General features: G+C 42.8%; 1 protein-coding gene across 1 annotated transcript in view; it reads left to right on the top strand.

Annotated features, from left to right (window-relative positions):
- Positions 1 to 12064, top strand: part of ADGRL3 (adhesion G protein-coupled receptor L3) — a 516043-nt gene that overhangs the window by 85476 nt on the left and 418503 nt on the right. Inside the window, exon 2 of the mRNA XM_075500809.1 lies at positions 4817 to 4883. The gene's annotated coding sequence lies outside the window, so the exon portion shown is untranslated. The remainder of the gene's footprint in view (positions 1 to 4816; positions 4884 to 12064) is intronic.

Here is a 12064-nt window from a genome sequence, read left to right as displayed (position 1 = left end):
TACTGAAAGCCCACAAAGCATTTTCAAGCTTACAGAAATGACCTGCTCCATTCCTGTTACACAGAAGTGTTAAAATGAGAGCAGGCGACCCCTCTCCCCCAAATCATTCATCTGTTATGTCTGCGATGTATTTAGACTGAATCCTTTCCCAGATGCTGTGGATCTGTCGGTTCCAGGGGAAATTAATGGGATTTTACCATTTGCTTTGAGGAAAAGAGGACTGGACTTTCTCCTGCTGTCTTTGGCAGGAAGAAGCGAGGAGCTTTCCCGTCTGCTCGCTTTAAATATTGCGTCTTTTTAAGCTTTTTTTGCCAGATAGCCTAATTTGTGTTACTGCAATATACCATGTTGGAAAATTACAGAGGTTAATGTACATCACTGTGATACACAACCATAATGGTAGACTCTAATGTTTTTTAAATGGTAAAACAAAGGCATTCGTAATACAAGTTGCCTGCAATTCTTGCCAGAGATTAGTTTAGCATTGCTTTTAATATTTTATGCACTGAAGTTGTTTGCAAAGACTAAAAGCTTCACTCACTTTGCACACTTGTACTTTGTTCTTTCCCTGTACAAAGCGCAACAGAAGCACTCTCTTGCTCATGAATTGTATGGCAGGAAGTTTTATTAAATTCCAGTTACACTGCCTTGGAAAGATTTTTCTAGTAATCAGTGAAAACTATATCATCAGATTTATGGTGTCGTAACTGGGCCAGGTAGTTAGAAATCTAACCTTTTGTAATATCACTAGTTGCATATTAATGTTTTAAATATCTTAAACACATATGAATGACATAGGAGGTTTTGACTTTAAATATTACCGTAGAGATGTGACCATACATAATCCCATTAAAATAGAAGAGTACAAGATAAAACGAGCCATTTGCAATTATAATTATGCGTATCGAGATTGACCATTCCTTTAAAAATTGGAAGTGCAAGGTGGAGAAGGGCGCTTGAGCAATCACTCCTTGTTGAAAGCATTGATGGAAGAATAAAAAAATTGAGGGGGATCGATTTGTCAGTAATGTGCACAAAAAGGCATGGGAAGCATTTCTTTGGAAGGTGAAGGGAAGGTAACTCTTTTGCTGTCATGGTTAGCTTTGCTTGGAGAGCCACCACAAAAATACATGATGAAACACAGAACAGCAAGTAACACTATGAACTACTTCATCTGCTCTTGACACTTGATAAATAAAGTGTATTAGTTGATCAGCTTAGTATTGGAGAGTCAGGATGGCCTTATGAGTGCTCCACAGAGGAGGTGGGTTTTATTCTGGCTCCCTCGGTGGCCTGCTGTTTGACCTTGAGCAACTGTTTTTTGTCTCCGTGGCTTGCTTTCTGCTGTTCCTTGATTGCCTTGTCTTCTTGGAGGATGAGCTCTTTGGCAGAGAGATTTCTTTGCATTGTGTTCTGTGAACAATGAAGTCTGAGCCTAGCCGAAGCCTCTAGGGGCATCTCTAACACAAATTATAATTGTTAGCTTTAATCACTTTCATCAAAAGAGCTTGGTAATGGAGGATGGCAATGTGCGGGATTTGGAGAGATCCGTAGTGTGCATGTTAATTAAGTCACTGTAGGTGAAAGTTGCTGATTTGGTTTCATAGGGGTGATGCAGAGACGCTAACATCCAGGAGCGGTGCTGTGCTGCTCCATAGGGGTTTTCATCTCCAAAAGCACAAAGCTGGGTGCTCACTCCTCTACTTGAACAGAGCCAGAAACAAGGTGCTTGGTATGTTTTAGCAAACAAGACTTTTTCACAAGCCTCCTGCTGGTTGCCTAAACCTTTGTGTGGTTTTTTTTGTGGGTTCTTCTGCCGTGAGCATTAACGACTGAAGTCGGACCGCTTGGCTTTTTGCAGCGAAGACAGCTGCTCGAGGGTGAGCCATCCTGTCTTGATGGATTCTCCTCCCAGCCTTTGCTGTTGCCGAACAGAAAGTGTTTATCATTGCTCTCCCTAATAGCAGCTTCTGTTTTGGCATGGAGGTGCAGCAGCACGCCGGTTTGCAGATTAATTGCCCTTCTTCTGGCATCTAGTGATGCAGAGCAGTATGCCCTTGTCATATTTGGGTGGATGCATTACTCACCATAGCAGAGGATTTAGAAATATTTAGCTATAGGAATGCCAGCAGTTACATTAGTAAGAGCGGGCTGTGTTGAAGTATCTATGTTACCCATTTAGCAGTAATCTCTGCAGGTAGAGCTCCAGGGTAACATGGGATGGAGCAAGAGAGAGAAGGTGATTTCCCCTCTCCATTAGCATCTTAAGTGAAACCACTTGCCAAATTGTCCAGGCAGAGTACAACTGGGGAAGAACTGGGAAGAAATGGCAAATGCTTTCTGAGAAGAAGTACTGTAGGTTTTAGAGGGGAGCAGGTTAGTCGAGTGGTGTGGAAAGCAGTAAAAGAAAATAAAAACGAGCTTCCCTTGCATATGGGGCAGGCGCTGTACTGCTGTATTAACAGGAGTCAGACATAAAGCAATGTCTCTTTCTTTAGTGTGTTTATTCTATTTTTTAGGGCTAACGCCAAATCCCTGTAGTTCCTGCAGTGCACCCACTGCCAGTGAGTGCTGACTCTCTAGCAAGTATTTTGCAAGATCTTTGCTGTGCAGGAATCCCTGTATTGTTCCCTTCTTATTTTAATAAGAACAAGAATTCCCCAAACTACATTTGAAATCTGCATAGAAATAGCATATGGCAGAGGCCAACTCAAGGTTATACATTTGGCATTTGGGGAGGGAAGGCAAGAAAGATTTACCAGTCAGTACACTCACATTATGATAAAATAAAGGTGAGCTGGGAGGAGAGCATGTGCTGAATCCTAAAACGACACAGAAGAGCCATAAACTGTATGTTGTGCTATCTCTAGCCCTTTATGCTCCAAGCAGAAGTGAAATCTGGGGTATCGTAAATGAAACAAAGATCTTGTTTTAATTTCATTTAAAAAGCCGTTGCAAGGTAATGGGGTAACAAACGTTAACTTCTTCAGACTAGGCAAACTACCATTTCTCTGCTCTATACTGCTGCCATCAAATCAGAGTTATTCTCCAAAAGCTTCTTGGAACCAGGTGGAGGTTTTGCTATAAAACACAAGAAGAGTAGTCTAAACAAATGGCATTTTACCTAGAAATAAAGTATATGGATGCCCTCATGAGGTGTTGCCTGGTCTGCTCTGCACTTGTAAAAGTGTTTTTTCCTACTGAAACTGTATATATTTGATCAAAATCCAAGGCTGAAAACAGCTAACATCTGGAGACTTTTTCATTTGTACAGTGAGAAATAATAGCTGGTCTTACCCTGAGTTTGCCTGTAAACTTCTTAGATGGTCCAAAACCTGTTTATTGCTTACAGAGGCAATTTTGCTGACAGGCAACCTGGAATAGGTCTCTTTTTCTTCCAGAGCATCCATACTTGCCTATTATAGAGAAATCACTCAAAAAGCAGCACGCATGCTGGAGTTTCAAGCCTTGTTTTAAGTTTTAATTTACTTGTCTGACTTCCAAGGTTACTGAATGCAAGCAATTGCTCCTTTAGTACATAAATAAGATGAATTATGTGTTAGGGACCAATGCCTTAGCCTCCTTCTTTTGATACTCTCAGGGGAGTACCTGCTGAGAAGTGCATAGAGCTGGCGTGAAACTTTCCTTTCTTGGCATCAAAGATTAAAGTAGGACCATTCTGGATCAGCTGAGCTATGAAACCGGAGCCCTAGGACCACTTTTTTTCGTCTGCAGAGTTTTTAAGGTATAGGATGGTCCAGGGTGCAGGGCCACAGCAGCAGGAGGAAGGCTGTGTTGCAGTCCCTGTTGGGAAAGGCTTAGGCACCCGCCACTGCAACTGGAGCAACTGGCCCCAGTTTAACACTGGATCCTATTTTAGTCAGACTTTATAGTTTTTCATTTTAATAAACTTCTTGCAGATGAAATGACCTGTGTTCTCCCTTATGGGTTGCAGAAAACGAGCTGGGCTTGTAGTTAATGTTGGAAGCAAAATTCAGGCAGGAGGACTCATTGCTATTTTCCTTGTGTGGGGTTTTTATTTCGTTTTCTAATTGTTTAATTGGGGTGGGATGGGGTCCCGGGGTCCTGTGCCATCCAGCTTGACTCTGACAAAACTGATTCCCACCGAAGTTTCATCTGTAGCAATCCCAACTGTGAGGAGCAATTTTTCATGTGTAATTAATCCTAATAAAACCAACACTTCCAGGAGGCTGACCTGGATCCATGCATTTCATGCTTTTGTCAATGTTACATTTAGCATCTAACACTCCAGTTAGAAGAAAATACTGAAGATGTAAAGGGACAGAGGAAATTTAAGATGTAACTGCTGAGGAACAGGAATTAACATCCTTACAATCGTAATTTATTTTACGTTCTTTTCAAGCTAGATATTTCTTTATTATTCTGGTGCAGCAACCTCTAAAAATCTCTGGTAAAACCTCTAGTATAACAATAGTTTATCCAGATCACACTAGAGTCTGTTATGGTGAAGAGATACTCATGAACCTGCTTGTGTATTCAATAACTACTTGTATCTTCAACGGCTTTTTTATAATTGGCAGTGATAGCTTCTGCTGATTTTTCATCCAACTGTTGTTGGTTATGTGCTAGTACTATCTTCCCATACAGAGGTGTACTTCACAGAGATTAAAAATTCTTATAGGCTTTTTAAAAATCAGATCTGTTGACCAAAACCAGTTGTTCATTGCTGTATCCTCTGGTGCCTGTATAGCAGAAAGTTCATGAGTGCCTAATAAGTCCTCAGAGGCAAGTATAAATGTTTTATAATTTTTTTTCTTTTTCTCATTGTTTCCAGAAATGCTGAGTTCGGTACCCTGCAAAAAGTAGCATGTGGATTTTTAGCACCTGAAGAACAAGAAAAGGTAATTACTGGACCATATAGTCTAGCCTCATTTGTTAGCTGTGCTAAAATATTAAACTGCTCAACCTGATCATGTTGCGTGAGCCTACAGCACCATCTCTGCATATGGGTTTTGTGTATTTTCAGTTATGCAGGCACAGTTGTTTCTTGAGAATATTCCTTTACGGAAAGGAAGCAGGGGAACAAAAGCAGCAGAGCATGAAAATGCTGAAGCAAAATGGTAGGGAATAGCACACCGTGATTTTTTTCAGTGCATGTAGAAGTGAAAAAGGTAAAAGAGGGGAAAAAATCAAGGTTTATATGTGCCAATGGAAAAGGCTATGGACTTCTCTATATTTGCAAGACTGCCTAGCACAGCCTTGCAGCACGGTCTGCAGGTATCGAAGGAGGCTTAGTGTTCATCAGTGTTACAGCAGCCTCCTCATGTTTCAGTGACCGGGTAACTTGTGGGGTGGTGCACCCTGCTCCAGAGGTCGTGAGCTCCTCTGCTGCCTGCGAGCCTGCCTCTTGCAATTGAGTCTCTTGATCCTCTTGGGGCGTGACATTTTGCTTGGGCAATGCAACTCGACAGGGCTGTGGCTCAGTTGCTGGTGTTAAACAAAATGCTGTTCATCAAACTTTCATGAGCCACTTTGCCAGGGGCTGCATCTTGAAAGACTAGGCTCCAAAAAGCAACGAGGAGAGCTGTGTTGCTCCGTACCGCTGCTGTCTCCTGTATTTTATTCCACCTTCATTCCAAGGCTGAGAGGCGAGCAGCCCTGCAGGACCTTGTGTGGTTTTGCACTTTGCTCCTTTCTGGAGGCAAGTGATGTAGAAGTTGGGCAAGGAGGGCATGGCCATGTTGAAGAGTGGCGGTCCTGCTTCAGCTGGTACATCCTTCCAGCTGTACGGTGATCCAGAGGAGTGATCAGGACCCCACGTCTGCCTTAAAGCCTGTGCATGGCTTCATTTTTACTGTGGATAACCTAGAGGAATCTACACGACCTGAGCCTTTCAGTTCGTTTTTGTAATAATTAATATATTAACTTCAAAGTGAGAAGAGGTATATGTAGATGCCACAGTATGGAGGCAAAAGGGAATATATAACATGAAGGTCTCTACATTTGACTATAGCAAAGCAAGCATAGTGAGATTTAAAAACATAGATGCGAAGAGATACAGATAGGAGATGTTGCAGGGGTCAGGAAAGCTTCTGTATGAACACGTAACATGTTCTTATGAGAGACTTCATTTCATTGCTTGGGTTTGAAAAATGCATGTGAGTGACATCTTGTGTTCACTACATCTGCAGTGCCATACTGCCGATAATTAGCACATGCATTTTAGAGGCAGTATGTAAGCCAAGATGACAAATGCAAACAAACCATAGGGTGGACCAGTGCTGCCTTCTTCATGTTTCAGCATTACAATTTGCTGGAAGCCCATCTTCCCACCCTACAAATAGGAGTGCCATCTCAGTTCTCAGGAAGGATGTTGAAACACACTGAAAGGGCTTAAATTTGCAACTTGCTTTGGTCCTGTATTTTTTTGTGGTGGACTCCACAAGCATCAATTTAATGCAAAATTATGACAGGAGAGGAAAAAGAGCAGATAGAGGGAGAAGCTCTAGGAGTAAATAAATGCTTGATTAAAATGCATTAAGTTTTTAGAGAACCACACTCTCCTGTAGTTTGGGCTCACAGTGTTTTGAATTACCTTCCATGTGCTAACGAATGGGATTTGTTTTGTTGGATACTTCCATTAGGATTTACGGTGTCATTTAAAACTCTGTAAAGCCTCGTGTCACCATCGCCAGCTCATTTCTCTGCCCTGGGACTGTCATGTTCGGGCTCTTAACATGTATGGGAGATGTAGGATAAGTTTACTGGGGACTTAAACAATTCATTGCTTTGAGTATAAGTTGGTTTATCCATGTCAAAAAGAAAGATTGAAAAATCCAATTTCTTTAAAATAATTAATTTCCCAAGGGGAATAATGGAAAGGTGGCTTATACCTTTCTCCCTCTCAGTATCCTGCAGATTATAGTAAGATGCGATGTATTGGCAAAAAGAAAGACTGTGCTGCACTGCTGAGTTTCACTGTTATTTCACTGCTCTTTTATAAGAAGGTGAAATATTAGTCTGTTATCTGTGCAATTTAAAATTATCTCAACAAATCCAATTGTCTGTATTTATTTATGCTTTTGGTACAGTTGTAAAGAGATTTAAAAAAAAAATCAGTATTTCTTTTTGCAAGTAAGAAACTAAAAATGCCCCCAGATTCATCATGGCTAAGTGCTTTCCAAGGACTTGGATTGAAACTACCCGCACTTTAATGCAATGTGGCTCAAACAGGGGAATTATTCCCACTGGGTTTCTTTAAAGCTATAGACAGTGTTTTAAAGTTTAAGCATAAGCAATATTGTAAGTAGACAAGGGTATGTATGTAGCAAAGAAATGGCCACTGACATTGTTATATTTGACCAATGTGTCATTTTTATCAGCTTCTCCTGTTCTCTGAGGTCAGGTGGTTGCACGCAATTTTTTTTCAGCCTGTGAAAGGGATCTTGCAGAACCATTTAGCTCTGCCAACTGTAAGAGCAGGACAACCGCAAGCTCTGTAGTTCCTCCAGACTTCAGCGGTGTCCTTTCATTTGGTACCACATGACACGAGGTTGCAATGGCCGGGTTAGGGTCGTATCAGATGTATTTCATTGTATTGAAGAGATGCTAGCTGCTCCGTGCATGCACCATCCCTTAGGAAAGGCTTTGCTCCATCTTATGGGAGAAGTGACCTTGATGGTGGTGTTCACCCCCATGAAATGAGGGCTTTTTGCAGGTGGAGTGGATTTCATGCTGTGCTGCTCTTAGCATCGGTGAGTGGAGTCTGAAGCTTCAGAAATTGAGACTGCATTTTTATTGCCTGCGTGGCCAGGCCAAAGTAAGAGATCCCAAGGCTCAAGGGCACAAGAAGCACTCTCTTCTTTTGTTCTCAGTGCCTTTTTTTTTCTTTTAACCGGTTGGCCATGACATTAAGATTTCTAATTAATTTAGAAACCACAGGCAGTTGAAGAGAGTGAGCAACGTAATAACTGGGCCATGGGGCAGAGTAAAAGCACATCAATTATTCAGGCAGTCGCTGCTGCTTATTCCCTTCCCGGAGCTGGGCTGGCTGTCAGTGTGTGTCAGCGATGCCGCTAATGCCCTTCAGAATTTACATGCATAAACAGTGGCCTTTTAAAATCTGCATGAGGATAACTTCAGCATTTGCAACGATAGCTGCCAGCAGCGTGCTCCGTCTGGCGAGTGCCAGGGGCTCTGACCGGTATTTCGGGTGCCTAGTTCAAAACCAGGATCTTGGCAGGCGTGTCCACCGGAAGCCTCTGCTGTGGAGAAGTTGCTCCTGAAAGAGGTTGAGGGGTAGTCCAAGCCATGGGAAGAAAGAAACAGTCCTGCTTTAAAATGCAGATGGTGTCTGAGAGTGTTCTCTCTGGGTGAGTGAAGACCAGCATCTCTTACAATGCATCATCCCCTCCTGCTATTTCTGTGATGTCCCCGAAGCGTGCAGTGCAAGGATCCCATGGATGCCACTGGGGCTGGACCCACCGCAGTTGCTCTACAGGGATGAGGGGCAGGAAGCATCCTCCTCCTCCTCACTGCTGTGGCTATTTCATGTCCTGCGCTTTGGCTTAGCAGTGGTAATGTTTGAAAACGAGGAAGCTTTTCTCACTGCGAAGAACTAGATTCACGGAACTGCGGTGATGGTCTTACATGGGTGCACTGCAAAGTCTCATGTTAGGGGTGCCACAGCGAGCAATGCTGGTTTCTGCATTGAACCAGCAAAGGGACTGAAAATTGGGGAACCTGTTGGCTTTTTCTGCTGTGGACTACAAGTGGAGCACGAAGCCTTATTTTCCTGGCTGGCTAGTATGGTTATCCTTACTGCTGGAGGCAGCCACCTTGCTTTTTAAAAAGTGAACTAATTTGTGAAGGCGACAAAATAAAATGAGCCTCACTAATTATGTGTTGTGGCAGCGAAATGACCAGCTTCAGTTCAGAAAACGCTGGCTGTAATTAATGGTGAAAGGCTTTCTTCTCTGATCTGTGTAACCATTTATGAATCACTTCTCCCCACGGAAACTTTTAAATCTGTCTCACTGGGGAGCCTGAGGAGGAACAGGTAAAATGGATTTGCTTTAATAGCTGCGGTTGTAACTTAAACACTTGAAATGATATTAAGCATCTTTCTCCATTAGCATTTCATGTTGATCCTGATGATATACCAGCCGAGGCTAAGACAGGATCAGCGTTCATTAAATGGAAGAAACTAAACTCTGTAGACAAATGCTTTGGCTAAATGGGGCCTTCATTGCACTGAGAACAAGAATGCAATTAGCTGAAATGTTTGTTTACAAAATCTAATTCCTGGGGAGTATCTTCTCAGATTGCTGCTTACATCTCTTGGGCTGGTTTTGTTGCCAAGGCTTGCAGATTGACGGATTTTGCAAAGCTCGGTTGTAGCACATGTATAATGGATGGGTCAAACTTTGCATGGTAAAGCTGAACCCAGCTGAAGAGCACGGGCTAAGCTGTAGATGTGCCAGAATTTATTTGTGCATTCCCCCCATCTATTTTACAGTTTACAGTTAGGTGCAATTAATAATTATTAGATGTTCCAGATATTAAACGATGTAGGCTGAAAAAAGCTGGAAATTGTGCAGTGCTGAGTGTTGTTATTGCCATCCTCCTGTCCCCCACCTGGAGACTAAACAAGGGAAATCACAAATCGATTCCAGCTGGGTGAGGATGCATCTCTCCCAGGGTACCTGCATGAAAAGTCTTGTCCTCCTGGTTGGTTGAGAAATGCGGACACCCTCAAAAGGTGCTTTCACCCATCCGCGATGTGAGTCGTGTTCTGGAAATGCTTCTTCTCCTTGGGTTACAGAAGGAGCCAATGGGAAACATAACTGCTGCAATCCAGATATTAGGGTTGGGGTGTTTTTTCAGTTGGGTTTTGTGTGTGTGTGTGGTTTGGGTTTTTTTTTTTTTTTTTTTTTGTTAAATTAAGGCCAGTAACATGGTTGAGAAGTTATATTTAGGTGAAGCAGGAGACAGGGAAAATCTATTGTAGGGAAATGTAAACATGGCTTGTGGGAGCCGGATGAGAAAACATCTTGACAAGAAGAAAATGGCTCACACTGCTTTTAATACCAGCTATGCACAAAGGGTGGGGGCTTGGGCGCTTCATTTTGTGCCTTCATGGAGGTGATGAAGTGCCAACGGTAGGGTTCGATTTTGTCGCTGCATAGGGTTTGTGGAGTGTGAAGGATCAGGCAGTTCGAGCGTGTGTTGATACCAACAAAATAGCACGTATTAATTTTAAAGCGTGTAATAACACATTGCTTTGCATGCTAGGATATGGTCTGTCAGTATTTATTAGCTCATTTTCTTCTTACTCTGTGCAGTGGCTCTACTTTCTTTGCAGTTATTTCTTGTGGCTTCCCTGCAAATGAATAGGGTGTCTGGACTTATCCATCAGGTGACATTGGGCAAGTAAGCATTTCCTGGACACATTTGCCTCGTGTGTCTGGTGGCAAACATTAAACAGTTACCAGAATAATACAATTTCCTCCCCATTTGCTGAATACAGGATATTAATGGAATAGTCAGTATAATCTGTTTGGCGATGGCTTATAGTCATGTTAAATGACGGGGAACAGACTAATGAAGACCATCCTATTGATGGATAAGGGTTACAATTTACCAACCCCGCAGTAACTGAAATAAAACAAAGCTGCTTTTGCCTAATCCGCAGAGTGGTAGGCGATGCACAGGTATGTCCATGCACGTTGTACCAAGTAGGGCTGCAAAGCGAGGGGGTGAGCTCTGGACCTCTGTGGGAGGTCAGGATGGGATGGGACCGCTGCAGAGGCTCCTTAACTGGTTGCAAGAGGTAAAGTCTCCCAAGTCCTTCAGACGTCTTAGCCATGACTTGTTAATGAGCTCATTGCAGTGTTGTGGGTCTTGCTGCCTCCTCCTGTGCAAGTGATGCTCCCTGGCAGCGCTTCTCCTCCTTCAGGCAGCGAAAGGGGAATTGCAGGAGTTGATGCAGGGGCTTGTTCCTTGAGAGGGGCTGCTCAGGGGGTCCCTTGGGATTCAGTGCTAATATAGCATTTAAAACACCACTTTTTCAGTGTCAACTCTGGAAATGACAAATGCTTTCTTTAATTTGAGAGAAGTGTGCCTGATATTATGTGCTTATATATGCCTGAGAGTCTATTCTCAAGACAGTACATGGGCCTATCTCCTATGAAAGCTAATTGCACTATTAGGAGAAGATCCTGCTAACTTAATAAGATACATTTATTTGTGTCTTAAGAGGATTTTTTGCTGAGGTGAAAGAAATCCTGAATGGTGCCAAATTTTATTGGAAGTCTATTGTTCTTCCCTGTCCCTTCTTCTCTCCCCATGTCAAAACTGTTCTGGAAATTGAAAATATTACATAAGATCGAGGCACACCAATGTAATTGAAGGCAGGCAGCACTTTACTGAGCTGTAGGGGAATTCATCATGCGGATGGCTTGAGGCTGATTTTTTTTTCCTGTGGGATAGTCACTAGGAAGCAGCATTGCCGACAGGGCTGTATGGATTAAAGGTACAGAAAACCCAGGGGAACAGAAAGCACCATGGCCGAGGTATCTCACTTTGCCCCTGCTCTGCATGACTTTAGCAGCCACCCCAGGTGCTATCAAGACTTTGGGGCAGATCAAGGGATTTATTGCCCAGGTCTGCCTTGGGATGGAGGAGAGGACCTGGGGCCAGGGTGACTGCATCTACACCTTCCCCAGCACCCCCCTCCTCTTGGCATCCCATGATGCAGATCATCTTCGTCTCCTCTGCACTTCCACAGACAGTTACACCGCTATTAGGAGCTGGGCCTTGAGGTTTTGTACCAGCATGATTTGAATTAAGTCTAATTTAGACAAAAGTTTTAAGTGCTCTCTCCCCTCCCTCCCATGCAAAATAAATTGGAGAGTTTAAATGCACTATGTCTGGCTTGGAGGCATTTCCCTGTGGTTTATTGCTTTGCTTTTATTGATGGGCTGTGTTTGCTCTCACACAAACTGATTAATTTGAACTTGATGATTTGTTTCGCAGAAGTTGTTTGCTTAGGGATGAAGGCCAAATTAAGGGTTTTTATGGG

This window comes from Mycteria americana, chromosome 4 (genome assembly GCF_035582795.1).
Source record: "Mycteria americana isolate JAX WOST 10 ecotype Jacksonville Zoo and Gardens chromosome 4, USCA_MyAme_1.0, whole genome shotgun sequence".
Lineage (NCBI taxonomy): Eukaryota > Metazoa > Chordata > Aves > Ciconiiformes > Ciconiidae > Mycteria > Mycteria americana.
The sequence above is the reverse complement of the archived record's forward strand: the minus strand, read 5'-3'. Positions and strand labels throughout refer to the sequence as shown.